Here is a 16854-nt window from a genome sequence, read left to right on the forward strand (position 1 = left end):
AAAACTGGACACAGTACTCCATGTGCGGTCTAACTAGGGATTTGTACAGAGGCAGTATAATGCTCTCATCATGTGTATCCAGACCTCTTTTAATGCACCCCATGATCCTGTTTGCCTTGGCAGCTGCTGCCTGGCACTGGCTGCTCCAGTCTGCACAGTGCACTGACTGAAGACGACAGTGGGAGAATGGCAGAAGGTGAGTATTTTTTTTTATTGTCAGGACTTGTGGGGGACATGATGCCTTGTGGAGATATCTTACTGTGCTTGTGTCAGGAGGGTGGGGACTGTCGGGCAATAAAACTGTGCGGGGGTCCTCTAACTGTGTGGATGACTGCAAGGGTCATCGTATTATGTATGGGGGTCTCATACTGCTTGTAAGTGCTGTTGGGGACATCATATTGTGTGTGGGGTCCTCATATTGCATGGGGGCTGTGAGGACCCTCATGCTGCCTGTGGGAGTCCTTATACTGCCTGTGGGAATCATCATACTGTTAATAGAGGATTGTAGGACCATCGTGCTATATATAAGTGAACTGTGGAGCTATCATGCTGTGCATGGAGGGCTGTGGGAGCCATCATTCTGTGTGGGGATCACTTTAGGGGTATCATTGCTGTGGGCGGTGTTTTACTTCTTTGGGGTTATAGTGACAGCATCAATAATTTGAGGAAGGCACTTTGGTGACTTCATCATACTGTATGTCTTGGGGTCACTCTGAGGGAATTCACTGTATAAGTATCGGTCAGTATGGGTGGCATCTTTGAAGGCATCACACTAAGTGACATGAAATGGGTATAGTTGATGGGTGAGAACACAAAAGAGCTTTACTATTGGCTTAAGTACTGTGTAGGTTTTAAAGTTGGGAGGTATGACCCCGGGTGTTCCGCCGCACAATTTTTTTGTGTAGTGTGGGAAGGGGGGCAATTAAGGCTTTTAATGTGGGGCCCTGTAACTTCTATGTGCACAATGCATAGCAAATTTTATATGCTGTGTTGTAACTTCACTGAATAGGAATATCCTGTACTATTATATTACTGTCTACATCAGCATTGTATTGTGATGACATATTGGGTCCTTGTAACCTCTGCATTCAGTTAACCTGGGGAATTCCTAATGTTCTTATTGGCCTTTGAACAGTATTTTACATGTTGTATATAGAAACTTTATAACTAATCTGTATCTGGTGCTCATGCTGCGTCTGTCGGCACAAAAAGCACTTTAGTAAATTGCATTCTGGAACGTTTAGCTATTATTTCAAGAACCGTACAGTAATATGATGTCTAAAAAAATCCCTTTTAAAAGTTACAATGCATGTCATCATCAATCTTATTAATATAATAAGGTTTTTCTACAAATTACATTCTATATACTGCCTCTCATCATGTATCACCATCCGCTGTTCGTAGATATTCAGGTGCATTAGATCTCCCAACTTTTATAAATCAGGAGACAAGGAGAAGGACATGTAGTGTGGCATGTACACAATATACCCATAGTGTTCTCACCAGCAATACCCATTTTATTGTCATTATAAAGTATGGATCTTCAAAAAAATGCCACCACCCATACACACACTGAGTATGGTATCCCCACAGTGAATCCCCTCCTCACAGTTTCACGCTACATGTGCAGTATGATAACTCCACAATGCTTCCAGCAAAGTATCATGGCCCTCAGTGCCGCTAACACAGTATAATACCTCAACAGCATAATGCCCCTAAAGTGTCCACCTATAGTATGAAAAATATTTAGAATTGAGAGTCCTCAGTGGTTGATACCTTTTAATGGCTAACTGAAAAGATGGTAACAAATTGCAAGCTTTCGAGACTACACAGGTCTCTTCATCAGGCAAAGACTAAAACAAATTCTGAAGAATCACATATTTATGCACAACATGGATATATTTCTTTCCTGTACCACCTATAGTATGAAATCTTTGTACTCATAGTCACCTCACACGAACACATATATTTAGGGCCCCACACAGAATAAGGGCCCCCACAGCCCTCTACACAGAATGAGATCCCCCACAGCCCCACACACATTATGATGGCCTCCACAGCTCATCAAACAATTATAATTGCTCCGACAACTTCCCACTCAGTATGGTGGTTCCCACAGCACACGACTCAGCATAAGGGCCCTCTCAAACCTTACACAGAATGAGGATCCCAACACCACACAACTCAACATGGAGGCTTCCACTCAGTATGAGAGTCCCCTCAGTTACCCAGTCAGTATCATGGCCCCACCAGCTTCCCACTCAATATGATGGCCCCCACCGCCCTAACCTAGTATGCTGCCTCAACAATTATTGACATAAAAAATACAGCTATCTTACCTCGTTCTGTGGGCCCGCTGAATTATTGAGATTAAAAAAAGAATGCTACTCACCTTACCCTATTTTCTGGGCAAGCTGTTTGAGTCTGTGCAGTGTGAGTACTGAATGTATGTGCAGATGATCAGTAAACCCGCAGAGTCCAGATGTTACAGCTTAGTGGGTGGGATTTCAAGAAATCCCATGCTCACTATGTGTCCACAGATGCCCGCAGCTCACCTGTGGAGATGGACATGTGGTGCGTCTCTCCAGACCGCAGCATGTCAAATTAATCTTGTGGAAACACGAGTCTCCAGAACAGAAATGTTAACAATAGAATATACTGGGCGCAATGAATGCACACGTTTCAGTGAACACATGCGGATTCACCTGCGTTCAATAGACGGCAGCGCTTTGAACGCAGCGAACATGCGTTGTGTCCAAAGCACTGCCGCTTTCGGATTATGTGCACCCGGCCTGATACTCAAAGGTGCAGACTGAATGATGGCTGATTCATGATTCTATTTAACAGTATTCCTGGGTAGGGTTGAGCGACTTTTACTCTTATAGGATAGGGTCGGGTTTCACGAAACCCGACTTTTTCAAAAATCGGGTCGAGTGAAATCGGCCGATCCTATAAAAAAGTCGGGGTCGGGGTCGGCCGAAACACGAAACCCAATGCGGTGCATTGGGTTTCCAATGGTTCCCAGGGTCTGAAGGAGAGGAAACTCTTCTTCAGGCCCTGGGATCCATATTTAAGTGTAAAATAAAGAATTAAAATAAAAAATATTGCTATACTCACCCTCTGACGCGCCCTGGTACTAACCGGCAGCCTTCCTTCCTTAGAATCAGCGCGTGAAGGGCCTTAGATGACGTCGCGGCTTGTGATTGGTCACGCGACCGCCCATGTGACCGCTCGCGTGACCAATCACAAGCCGCGACGTCACCGAAGGTCCTTCAAGCGCTGATTCTTAGGAAGGAAGGCTGCCGGAAAGAAGCCGGAAAGAAGCAGGGCACGTTCGAGGGTGAGTATATTCCTATTAGGTATAGGAATGTGATTGGTCGCGCGAGCGGTCACATGGGCGGTCGCGCGACCAATCACAAGCCGCGACGTCATCTAAGGCCCTTCACGCGCTGATTCTAAGGAAGGAAGGCTGCCAGTTAGTACCAGGGCGCGTCAGAGGGTGAGTATAGCAATATTTTTTATTTTAATTCTTTATTTTACACTTAAATATGGATTCCGATACCGATTTCCGATATTGCAAACATATCGGAACTCAGTATCGGAATTCCGATACCAGATTCAGAAGATCGCAGACCTCATGGCCGACCCCACACAGGGGTCGGGTCGGGTTTCATGAAACCCGACTTTGCCAAAAGTCGGCGACTTCTGAAAATGGCCGACCCATTTCGCTCAACCCTATTCCTGGGGATGGGGACATTGCTGAAAATGAGAGGAGGAGAGGTGGTCCGATGCTAAGGCGCACAATGCCCCCTAAACTCATCAGTCACATATGGCCGCGTGGGCTGCAGTTATTTATGCTGACAATAGGCACTAGAAGATTGTAAACAAACTATGTACTATCATCACAGTACTAGATACCTAATGCTGCATAGAGTACTGTATAATTTCCCAGCAATTAGCATATAAAGACCGATCTGTACTTACACATTGTTATCCTAATAAACTGTGAACATCCATTCTTGAGTATGACCATGGTTCTTAAATGGGATGTGATGAGTTTTTAATCATCCTATCTGAGTGCAGCATATAATTGTAGCACACACCCTGATGTCAGCGATGTGTCTTTATGTCAATATGGTGTTGTTTATCCCCTTAGTGACAGAGCCAATTTGGTACTTAATGACAGAGCCAATTTTTACAATTCTGACCACTGTCCCTTTATGAGGTTATAACTCTGGAACGTTTTAATGGATCCCGCTGATTCTGAGATTGTTTTTTCATGACATATTGTACTTGATGTTAGTTGTAACATTTCTTCAATATTAGTTGCGATTATTTTTGAAAAAATGGAAATATGGTGAAAATTTTTTAAATTTTGCAATTTTCAAACTTTGAATTTTTATGCCCTTAAATCAGAGAGATATGTCACACAAAATAGTTCGTAAATAACATTTCACACATGTCTTCTTTACATCAGCACAATTTTGGAAACAAAATTATTTTTTGTTAGGAAGTTATAAGGGTTAAAAGTTGACCAGCGATTCCTCATTTTTACAACAAAATTTACAAAACCATTTTTCTGGGACCATCTCACATTTAACGTCACTTTGAGAGGTGTACATGGCAGAAAATACTCAAACTTGACACCATTCTAAAAACTACACCTCTCAAGGTGTCAAGGTGCTCAAAACCACATTCAAGAAGTTTATTAACCCTTTACGTGCTTCACAGGAACTGAAACAACGTGGAAAGAAAAAATGAACATTTAACTTTTTTTTGCAAACATTTTACTTCAGAGCCAATTTTTTTTATTTTCACAAGTGTAAAAAGAGAAAATGAACCACAAAATTTGTTGTGCAATTTCTCTAGAATACGCCAATACCCCATATGTGTGGGTAAACTACTGTTTTGGCACACGGCGGAGCTTGGAAGAGAAGGAGATCCGTTTGACTATTTCAGTGCAGAATTGGCTGGAATTGAGATCGGACGCCATGTCGCATTTGCAGAGCCCCTGATGTGCCTAAACAGTGGAAACCCCCCACAAGTGAAGTTTATAACATAGAGCCGTGAAAATAAAAAAAATCGCATTTTTTCTTACAAAAATGATCTTTTAGCCCGCAAATATTTATTTTCACAAGGGTAACGGGAGAAATTTGACCACGAAAGTTGTTGTGCAATTTATCCTGAGTACACCGATAGCCCATATGTGTGGGTAAACCACTGTTTGGGTGCACGGCAGGGCTTGGAAGAGAAGGAGCACCGTTTGACTTTTTCAATGCTGAATTGGCTGTAATTGAGATCGGACGCCATGTCGCGTTTGGAGAGCCCCTGATGTGCCTAAACAGTAAAAAAAAAAAACACAAGTGACACCATTTTGGAAACTAGACCCTTTAAGTTACCTTTCTAGATATGTGGTGAGCACTTTAAACCCCCAAGTGCTTCACAGAAGTTTATAACATAGAGCTTTGAAAATAAAAAATCACATTTTTTCTACAAAAATGATCTTTTTGCCACCAAATTTTTATTTTCACAAGGGTAACAAGAGAAATTAGACCACGAAAGTTGTTGAGCAATTTGTCCTGAGTATGCGGATGCCCCATATGTGGGGGTAAACCACAGTTTGGTCACATGGCAGAGCTTGGAAGAGAAGGAGTTTCGTTTAACTTTTTCAATGCAGAATTGGCTGGAATTGAGAACGGACGCCATGTCACCTTTGGAGAGCCCCTGATGTGCCTAAACAGTGGAAACCCCCCCACAAGTGAACCCATTTTGGAAACTAGACCCATTATGGAGCTCATCTAGATGTGTGGTGAGCACTTTTAATCACCAAGTGCTTCACAGAAATTTATAACGTAGAGCCGTGAAACTAAACAATTCTTCTTTTTTCCTCAAAAATGACTTTTTAGCTCTCAATTTTTTTTTTATTTTCTCAAGGGTAACATGAGAAATTGGACCACAAAATTTATTAGGCAATTTATCCTGAGTACCATGATAGCCCATATGTGGGGGGACCACTGTTTGGGCTTATGGCATAGCTCGGAAGGGAAGGAGGGCCTTTTTGCAATGCAGAATTTGATAGAATGGTCTACAGAAGTTATGTTGCGTTTACAGAGCCCCTGATGTACCTAAACAGTAGAAACCCCCCACAAGTGACCCCATTTTGGAAACTAGATCCCCAAGGAACTTATCTAGATGTGTGGTGAGCATTTTGAACACCCAATTGCTTCACAGAAGTTTATAATGCAGAGTCATGAAAATAAAAAATATTTTTTTCCACAAAAATGATTTTTTAGCCCCCAATTTTTTTTATTTTTGCAAGGGTAACAGGAGAAACTGGACCCCAAAAGTTGTTGTTCAACTAGTACTTAGTACGCTGATGCCCCATATGTGGGGGTAAACCACTGGTTGGGCGCATGGCAGAGCTCAGAAGGGAGACAGAACCATTTGACGTTTTGAGCACAAAATTGGCTGTCTCGTTTGGAGACCCCCTGATGTACCTAAACAGTTGACCCCCAATTCTAACTCCAACCTTAACCCCAACACACCTCTAACCCTAATCCCAACCCTAACCATAACCCTAATCAAAACCCTAAACCAACACACCCCTAATCCAAATCTAAACCCTAATCTCAAACCTAACCCTAATCCCAATACACCCCTAATCCCAAACATAACCCTAACCATCACCCTAATGCCAACCCTAATCCACACCCTAATCCAAGCCCTGATCCCAACTCTAACCCTAACTTTAGCCCAAACCCTAGCCCTAACCCTAACTTTAGCCCCAACCCTAACCCTAACCATCACCCTAATGCCAACCCTAATCCACACCCTAATCCAAGCCCTGATCCCAACTCTAACCCTAACTTTAGCCCCAACCCTAGCCCTAACCCTAACTTTAGCCCCAACCCTAACCCTAACTTTAGCCCCTAGCCCCAACCCTAACTTTAGCCCTAACCTTACCCCTAACCCTAACCCTAGCCCCAACCCTAACCCTAACTTTAGCCCCAACCCTAACCTTAACCCTAGCCCTAACCCTAACTTTAGCCCCAACCCTAACCCTAGCCCTAACCCTAACCCTAATTGGAAAATGGAAATACATACTTTTTTATTTTATTATTTTTTCCTAACTAAGGGGGTGATAATATTTACAATTTTTTTTATTTTGATCACTGTGATAGGATCTCACAGTGACCAAAATAAAACAAGAGGAAGAATCTTCCTCTGCCGGCCATCAGATCACAGTGGGCGCACTGCGCATGCACCCGCCATTTTCTTCCCAGAGGAAGATGCCGGCGGCCAGGAGAAGAAGCAGGAGGACCCAGGGACACCGGTAAGTATAACAGGGTCCCCGATCCCCCTATTTCTCTGTCCTCTGATGTGCGATCACATCAGAGGACAGAGAATAACACACCGCATTTTTTAATTTTTTTATTTTTTGCGGTCACCGGTAAACGGTTATTTACCGGCGATCACAAAACAGGGGTCTGTAAAAACTGATTTCGATCATGTTCTTTGGGGTCTCGGCTACCCCCGGCAGCCGAGACCCCAAAGATCTTCCGGGTGCCGGCCGGCGGACGCACTACGCATGCGCCCGCTATTTTTTTGCCGGAAGAAGATGATGGCGCCCATAAGGAACCACGTGGAGCAGCGGGGGAGACGGGTGAGTATTGGGGGCGGTCGGGGACCCCATTTCTCTGTCTTCTGATGTTCGATCACATTGGAGGACAGAGAAATGAAATGGCAAATCGCTTTTTTTTGCGACCGCCGGTAAACGGTTAATTACCGGCGATCGCAACTTGGGGGTCGGTAAAAACCAACCCGAATCATGTTCTCTGGGGTCTCGGATACCCCCGGCAACAGAGACCGCAGAGAAAATCCAACTCTGGGGGGCGCTATACAGTTTTTCCACAGTGCTGTTAATTAATGGCGCTGTGGTTTAAGTACCCTTAACTGCCACCGTTAAAAGGCATATCGTTGGTCGTTAAGGGGTTAAAAATACTCATAGATGCAACGTTCATCAGATGCAACATGAATCAAGCTCTCTGAGCTTAGAATTCCTAGTATTTATGAGCAGTCAGCTGGTAATATCAGAATATTGAACATTTCACTTTAAACTCAAAATAAGAACATTATGGGTAATTAAGCTATAAACAGAATTACCTGAACCGGGCCATGCCGAAACCTTGTTGCCCTCTGTCACATTTCATTCTTTAATTAGAAACTTGATGGATTTTAAGCAGAACATTCAGTGATGGCTTCACCTTTGGATCATTGTGCAATAAGAAATGGCTTAATGTTGGTGCTATTTTATTGTAGTACAGTAAATCACATCCATCTCACAAAGTGTATCAGAAGGAATTATATTATATCAGGCTGCTTGTCTTTAATCCTTATTATGATTTGTTTTAGAACATTTATAAACAGCTTCTGTTGTTACTTTCATACAAAATATGTAACATCCAGATTGTTTCAGAATACTTTAAAGGGGTTATCTGCAGTCACGCTATGTGCACACTGTTTATTAAAGTATGCGCTTTGCATTCATGGGAGGACATGCCGACTACAACTGAATACAACTGAAGTATGCAAGTCGCGCATATTTGTGGTCACAAAACTGCCTCTCAACAGAAACACCAGGGAATCCTGACAGCATGCAGTGCGCACACTGTAAGGGCTCATTCTCACATGCGAGAATCTCTAATGAGTCATGCACGTCAATACCCGACACTGCACCCAGCAATCAGGAGCAGAGCATGCGGCTGCATGTATTGCTATGTGGCCGCACGCTCCGATCCGAGTGCCGGGTGCAGTGCCGGGTATTGCCGTGCGAGTCTCATTCGAGTTTCTTGCATGTGAGTATGAGCCCTTAGGAATCAGAAGTCTGCAGTCAGGAGTCTACAGTCACATAGAATGACTGCAGACCAGAAGGCCAGACACCCTCTTTAAAACCACATTCACATGTTCAGTATTTAGTCAGTATTTTACGGCAGTATTTGGAAACAAACTGAATGTACACCCTGGTGTAACTACTTACAGCAGGGTATATGTTCATTTTGTTTCTAACTTAGAATTTGTCTGTTTACCCCTTTCGGACATCAGGTGCACATTACGCCGAAGTCGGACTCCTACCTCTGATGTGGGCTCCAGCGATGAGTGCACATCTTTCCCGGAAAAGATGTTTTGAACAGCTGACATGTGGCCGCAATAGCCGTGGGTGGAGTCGCGATCTAGAGTGAGAAAATATTCAGAAAAATACCCACGCTAGAGTTCATATGAGTTTATGTCAGCAGGGGGTGCATCACCGCAAGTCTACGATGCTATGTTCCTCTGCATTCCATTCAATCCCCAGTTTTTACAACCAGGAACAACAGCTTCACTAGCAGGCTCCTGGTTGTAAACTTATTTAACCCCTTCAAATGGATTTACAGCGTGGGACATGACTGAACGCTGGAGAGGTATGGGATATTGCTGCTTTTTATGTTTGTTTTTTTTACAAAATGAGGGTCTTCAGGTGTATTAAGCATACAATAAAGATTTTAAAACACCATGTGTATTTCATTAAAATACTTTATTCATAATGTGTGTGTATTATTAACCCTTTACTACTATTGGATTAATAATGAATAGGTGTCTTATTGACATCTCTCCATTATTAAACAGGCTTAATATCACCTTACAATAGCAAGGTGACATTAACCCCTTATTACCCCATATCCCACCGCTACTCGGGAGTGGTAAGAGAGAGGCTAAGTGCCAGAATAGGCGCATCTTACAGATGCGCCTATTCTGGGGTGGCTGGGGGCAGATATTTTTAGCAAGGGGGGGGCAATAACCATGGTCCCTCTCTAGGCTATTAATATCTGCCCTCAGTTACTGGCTTTCCCACTCTGGTGGAGATAATTGCGCTGGAGCCCACGCCAATTTTTTTCGTGATTTAGCCACCAAATTTTGCACACAGACACTTCTAACATTAGTAGTGTGGAATATGAATAAAATAAGTGATATGAAATGGTTTACTGTATGTAAACCATGTCTCATATCCTGTCGGGTTTGATAAGGAGATAGCAAAAGCCGACAATTGAATTACCGGCTTTTCTGCTATCTAGTGCTGTATGAAATATAAATATATATATATGTAAAAAAGAGTTTTTGGCAAAGCCAGCCATGTAAAGAAAAAACTTTTTGTTTCTCCAGCGATCAGTCCAATGGTAGAGTAAAATATACCTTTCATTTATCCATTAAAAAGTTCCAGATTTCTTCAATAACAGTATTGCATACATCCAATCAATTATGGACGACATGTTTCGACACCGCATGTGTCTTCCTCCAGGTCCACATCAACCATATCTATAGGATTCAAAAAGAATTCATATTAAATATCCAGATCCTCATAGCACAAAACAAGAAAAAAGGGGGTTAAGGCTTCTGTCACACTAGCAGTATTTGGTCAGTATTTTACATAAGTATTTGTAAGCCACAACCAGGAGTGGAACAAATAGAGGAAAAGTATAATAGAAACATATGCACCACTTCTGCATTTATCACCCACTCCTGGTTTTAGCTTACAAATACTGATGTAAAATACTGACCAAATACTGATAGTGTGATGGCAGCCTAATAGTGGTATTATTTCATATTAAATAAATTACTGTGACTATAGAGCTTCTATTATAACATCTCAATATATATTTAATATTGCATTATCAAGCCCATGCGGCTATTTAAACCACACAACACTCTAGTTTCCAGTAAAAAAAATCCACTTACTTTCCCTTGCCAGGATTTTTCATGTAAATTGCCCCCCCTAACGGGCTTAGGCACTTTCTCTATTCCTTTAGATCCCCATTATGCTTATTGGGGAAATGTTCTGAAAACAGACCTTATTTCCCTACGCTAAGGCTGGTTTCACATTTGCGTTTTTTGCCGCTGCGTTTTAGCTCAGAAAAAGCATGCGTTTTTTTTCCTATACTTAACATTAAAAACGCATGCGTTTTTGGCATGCGTTTTGCCGCGTTTTGCCGCCGCATGCGTCTTTTCTATGCATGCATTGTGTTGCAGAAATGCAACATGTAGTAATTTCTAGTGGCGTTTTTTTGCCCCAAAAAAACGCATGCGTTTTTTTGCAGCAAAAAACCTATTGCTGTCTATGTAAACGCATGCGTTTTTAAGCACATGCGTTTGCATGCGTTTTTAAACACATGCATTTTAATAGAAAAACACAAGAATACACACTGATAAGCCAACCCCAAGCCCTAACCCTAAGGGATCCTAACCCTAACCCTAACCCTAGGATCCTTTAGGGTTAGGGTTAGGGTTGGGATCCCTTAGGGTTAGGGTTAGGGTTAGGATCCCTTAGGATTAGGGTTAGGGTTAGGATCCCTTAGGGTTAGGGTTAGGGATAGGGTTAGGATCCCTTAGGGTTAGGGATAGGGTTAAGGTTAGGGTTAGGATCCCTAGGGTTACTAGGGATCCTAACCCTAACCCTAGCTATTTCTGTTTAAAGTGGGTTTTCTTGTTGATTTTGATGATTGGCAGCTGTCAGACACTTCTCATCATGCGTTTTAAAAACACAAACGCAGGAAAAAACGCATGTAAACATGTCAAAGTGCCGCGTTTGTATTAAAACATGCAAAAACGCATGCGTCTAAAAAATGTGGTGTTTTAATGCGTTTACATGCGTTTTTTTCACCACATGCGTTTGCGTTTTAAATGCTGAGTTTTTAAACGCAAATGTGAAACCAGCCTAAGTGTGACGCCGGCCTAATTTCTCTGTCTCGTCCACCACTTTGCAAGAGCATCAGATGTGATTTGCTGGTGGGACCTCGGCCTTCCTTTGGTTGTTCCACTCCTGATTTTGGCTTATAAATGCTAATGTAAAGTACAGACCAAATACTGAATGCGTGAACATGGCTGAAGTCTTGGGAGAAAAAGCTTTCCTGTGCCTGCTTGTGAAAAAAGAGTCACATAAAAGTGTAATATAGGCCCAAAGATGTGTTTGTGATACAGAGATTGAATGCTGCCCACGCTTAGTTGATGGGATTGGCTGTATTTATTCTTCTATTTATTTGTTCCACCCACCACTTGAAACCTTGGAACACACATAAACTCCAGAAAGACTAAATACTCTCGAATGTATTTGAACAGTCTTTTAGTTTTGTATTTTTGTTCATAATAAATTAATGACTGTAACTTTTTATATCTCTTCTTATAAAAGATTTTTTGCATTAGAACTTAGAAATGTTATTATTGTTTTTTTTACAACTTGTCTGTGCTGTTTTTTTATTGCAATCATTTGATTCTTATCACACATAAAAGAGGACTACAGGCCATCTGCCATTTCACTGGGATGCCTGCTATTAAAACTATCGTACTAGACAACTTAAAATTGGAAAATACTTTCACGCTACGTTCCCATGATAAGCCTTTGGTGCATTTTTGATTTTGTAGAATTTCTGCACCATTTCTGCACCTATTATTTAAATTAGGTTACTTGTGTTTTTTCATTGCGTTTTTGTGCATTTTTTTTAACATGCGCTTTTAAAACGCTTTTGACTCTGGTGTGTCATACTTTAAATAAAGCTGCTTTGTTTTTGATACTTCCTGTTTTTTTCCTATGACAAAACTTTATTGACATACATACAGTTAGGTCCATATATATTTGGACAGAGACAACATTTTTCTATTTTTGGTTATAGACATTACCACAATGAATTTTAAACAAAACAATTCAGATGCAGTTGAAGTTCAGACTTTCAGCTTTAATTTGAGGGTATCCACATTAAAATTGGATGAAGGGTTTAGGAGTTTCCACTCCTTAACATGTGCCACCCTGTTTTTAAAGGGACCAAAAGTAATTGGACAGATTTAATTATTTTAAATAAAATGTTAATTTCTAGTACTTGGTTGAAAACCCTTTGTTGGCAATGACTGCCTGAAGTCTTGAACTCATGTACATCACCAGATACTGTGTTTCCTCCTTTGTGATGCTCGGCCAGGCCTTCACTGCGGTGGTTTTCAGTTGCTGTTTGTTTGTGGGCCTTTCTCTCTGAAGTTTAGTCTTTAACAAGTGAAATGCATGCTCAATTGGGTTGTGATCAGGTGACTGACTTGGCCATTCAAGAATATTCCACTTCTTTGCTTTAATAAACTCTTGGGTTGCTTTAGCTTTATGTTTTGGGTCATTGTCCATCTGTAGTATGAAACGACGACCAATCAGTTTGGCTGCATTTGGCTGGATCTGAGCACGCAGTATGTCTCTGAATACCTCAGAATTCATTTGGCTGCTTCTGTCCTGTGTCACATCATCAATAAACACTAGTGACCCAGTGCCACTGGCAGCCATGCATGCCCAAGCCATCACACTGCCTCCGCCATGTTTACAGATGATGTGGTATGCTTTGGATCATGAGCTGTACCACGCCTTCGCCATATTTTTCTCTTTCCATCATTCTGGTAGAGGTTGATCTTGGTTTCATCTGTCCAAAGAATGTTCTTCCAGAACTGTGCTGGCTTTTTTAGATGTTTTTTAGCAAAGTCCAATGTAGCCTTTTTATTCTTGATGCTTATGAGTGGCTTGCACCTTGCAGTGAACCCTCTGTATTTACTTTCATGCAGTCTTCTCTTTATGGTAGATTTGGATATTGATACACCTACCTCCTGGAGAGTGTTGCTCACTTGGTTGGCTGTTGTGAAGAAGTTTCTCTTCACCATGGAGATTATTCTGCGATCATCCACCACTGTTGTCTTCCGTGGGCGCCCAGGTCTTTTTGCATTGATGAGTTCACCAGTGCTTTCTTTCTTTCTCAGGATGTACCAAACTGTAGATTTTGCCACTCCTAATATTGTAGCAATTTCTCGGATGTTTTTTCTGTTTTCCCAGATTAAGGATGGCTTATTTCACCTGCATGGAGAGCTCCTTTGACCGCATGTTTACTTCACAGCAAAACCTTCCAAATGCAAGCACCACACCTCAAATCAACTCCAGGCCTTTTATCTGCTTAATTGAGAATTACATAACGAAGGGATTGCCCACACCTGTCCATGAAATAGCCTTGGAGTCAATTGTCCAATTACTTTTGGTCCCTTTAAAAACAGGGTGGCACATGTTAAGGAGCTGAAACTCCTAAACCCTTCATCCAATTTTAATGTGGATACCCTCAAATGAAAGCTGAAAGTCTGAACTTCAACTGCATCTGAATTGTTTTGTTTAAAATTCATTGTGGTAATGTCTATAACCAAAAATAGAAAAATGTTGTCTCTGTCCAAATATATATGGACCTAACTGTAGATGCAGATTACATGAGTTTTTTATGCATTTCTGCAGCGGAATCACCTGTGTGTTTTTTCCCTGCCTAATTCCCACACCTAATGCAAGTCTATGGGGAAATTCTGTACACTGCAAGCCAAAACCAGGAGTGAGTGATAAATACAGAAGTGGTGATGATGTGTTTCTGTTAGGGTATGTTTCCACGGTCAGAAAACGCTGCGGGTTTGATGCTGCGTACAACCGCAGCATCAAACCCGCTGCGTCCAGATGTTACAGCATAGTGGAGGGGATTTCATGAAATCCCATCTCCACTATGAGTTGGGAGATGCAGGCGGCAGAGCTGCGTATCCGGACATGAGGCGCATCTTTTCAGACCGCAGCATGTCTATTTACGATGCGGAGACGCTCCATCCCCACAGCGTAAATTTCCCATAGACTAACATTAGATGCGGTAAAACCGCATCTAATTATCTCCGGCGGTCATCTAGAAGCTCTGCTACATCTGGATGACAGGCATCCAAATGTAGCAGAGCTGGACTCGTCATGTTTTGTATGACGTTTTCAGCACCATTTTTCAGCCAATGAAGGAGGACGCAGAGTGTGAGCAGCGTTATGACATGGGTCTCGGTCCCCACCATCTTAGAGAAGGTCATGACAGTGATTGGCTTGCTTTCTGGGGTGTCACAGGGGCTATAAAGGGGCGTGCACGCCGGCTGCCATCTTACTTCTGCCGATCTTGGCATAAGGAGAGGTTGCTGCAGCTTCATCAGAAGAAGGGATATAGTTAGGGAGGGAAGATTAACCCCCAAACTGCTTGTGCTGTAGCGATTTCCACTGTCCAACACCGCCATTTATTTGCAGGGACAATGGAGGCTATATTTTTGTGCATCAGCTCTGTAGCTTATTAGGCTGCCTTATAAGGCTCCCTGATAGCTGTATTGCTGTTTGCACGCTGCTGTGCAAACCAACTGCTTTTTTAAAAGCAAAAATCCTGTTGCTCCTTTCTGCACAGTTATCTTGTTTATTTGTCCACACTTTTGTGTACAGCAGTCCTTTTTATTGCTGCCATACTTTTCCTGAGATCATTGTAGGGAGATTTAAATTGTACTACAGTCCTTGTATTTTTTCATATATCTTCCACTTTCTGCCACTTAGATTGCGTTGTTATATACACTGGGCCTGAGTTTTGGTTCAGTGTCCCACCAAAAAAGTGAGATTCAAATTCTCACAAAGTGGATATACTGCAGTCCTGTTAGTTTGTCGTATGTCAGCCAGCCACTTTCTGCCACTTACATTGTGTTACATTACAGGAGCTCGCTTGCCCTGTTGCTAGTGTGCTATCAGAAAGAGTCTTCAGTGCTGCTGGTTTAATACTGACCGATAAAAGGACATGTCTGGCTACCCAGAATGTTGATGATCTAACCTTCATTAAAATGAACCAATCATGGATTATTTTGCCCCACCTTCCCCTGCTGACACGTAGCTTGCCTGAAAAATGTCTTGCTTTTGGCCTCCTCTTACTGACTTCTCCAATTCCTCCATTTGCAGCTGCTGAATGTCCACCATAGGCCATTTTTATACCTCCCTAAAGGGGCTGACTCCCCCCACAGGGCCGTGGTCACCACCTGGCGCAAGCACCCGTGCGAGTGCTGTTTGCCTGGACAGGTGGGTGGGCCCACTCTTGGGAGACGGCACTGACACAGGGTCCCTCATAGTACAATGAAGTGTCTCTGATGGTGGTGGTGCACAACCAACGTCAGACACACCGTCATAATATGAGAGGCCCTGTGCCAGTACCGCCACCCACGAGAGAGTGTTCCCCCCGAGCTCGAACAGTGCTCTACCACTTGCAATACTTACCTCTCCCTGCTCTACCACTGTGTAGTCTGTGCTGTTAAATCCTTCAATGGCACTGCCAATACAAATTTGTTGAAATGATAGATGATAGTTAAGATATACAGAGGCCCTGGCCTCCATTTAGACCAGTTAATACTTTGCGCCTACTACCACTGTCTGCTACTCAGCAGAGGAGCCCACCCCTGTACCCAGCTATGCCACCTGTTTAGTCCTGTCACCAATTTTGAACTGTATTTAGCCTACTTTAGTATTTGGGCCTACTAACTGTGTCTGCCACTCATTAAAGTTGTCCTTCACTGAACAAAGCAATGCCACCTGTTTAGTCCTGTTACCAATTTTGAACTGCATTTAGCCTACTTTATTATTAGGGCCTATATCTGTGTTTCCTCCTCATCCTGCCCATTGCCCAGCCACTGCTAGATGAGTCTGCTGGTACATTGACCCAGACCACTACATTCCCCTTGCACTCTACACAGCCAGAATCTGACCCTGCTGAAAGTCAGGTTCCCCTTCCCGCATACTATACCACCTTACACGGGGGCAAAGGGGAAGGTGCAGATGAAAGTGCAGGTTCCTTCATCAGGTGGGGGGGCATATTCGTTGGCGACATCACTGGCACAGGGCCCCTCATAGTATGCAAAAATGTCTCTGCCAGTAGGAGGCGCCACCCGCCGTCAAGCACACCGCCGTACTATAAGGGGCCCTGTGCCAGTGCCAACGAGTGGGTC

At 42.7% G+C, this 16854-nt stretch overlaps 1 protein-coding gene and 1 long non-coding RNA gene across 13 annotated transcripts in view; one reads left to right on the top strand and one right to left on the bottom strand.

Moving 5' to 3' along the window:
- ABI3BP (ABI family member 3 binding protein) overlaps positions 1–16854 on the top strand; it is a 746713-nt gene that overhangs the window by 144825 nt on the left and 585034 nt on the right. The gene's annotated exons all lie outside the window — the stretch shown is intronic.
- The window catches only part of LOC138670410 (uncharacterized), a 92853-nt gene continuing 86226 nt past the window's right edge, over positions 10228–16854 (bottom strand). Inside the window, exon 3 of the long non-coding RNA XR_011319328.1 lies at positions 10228–10350. This is a non-coding gene — a long non-coding RNA (uncharacterized lncRNA). The remainder of the gene's footprint in view (positions 10351–16854) is intronic.

The sequence above is a fragment of the Ranitomeya imitator genome, chromosome 3 (genome assembly GCF_032444005.1).
Source record: "Ranitomeya imitator isolate aRanImi1 chromosome 3, aRanImi1.pri, whole genome shotgun sequence".
Lineage (NCBI taxonomy): Eukaryota > Metazoa > Chordata > Amphibia > Anura > Dendrobatidae > Ranitomeya > Ranitomeya imitator.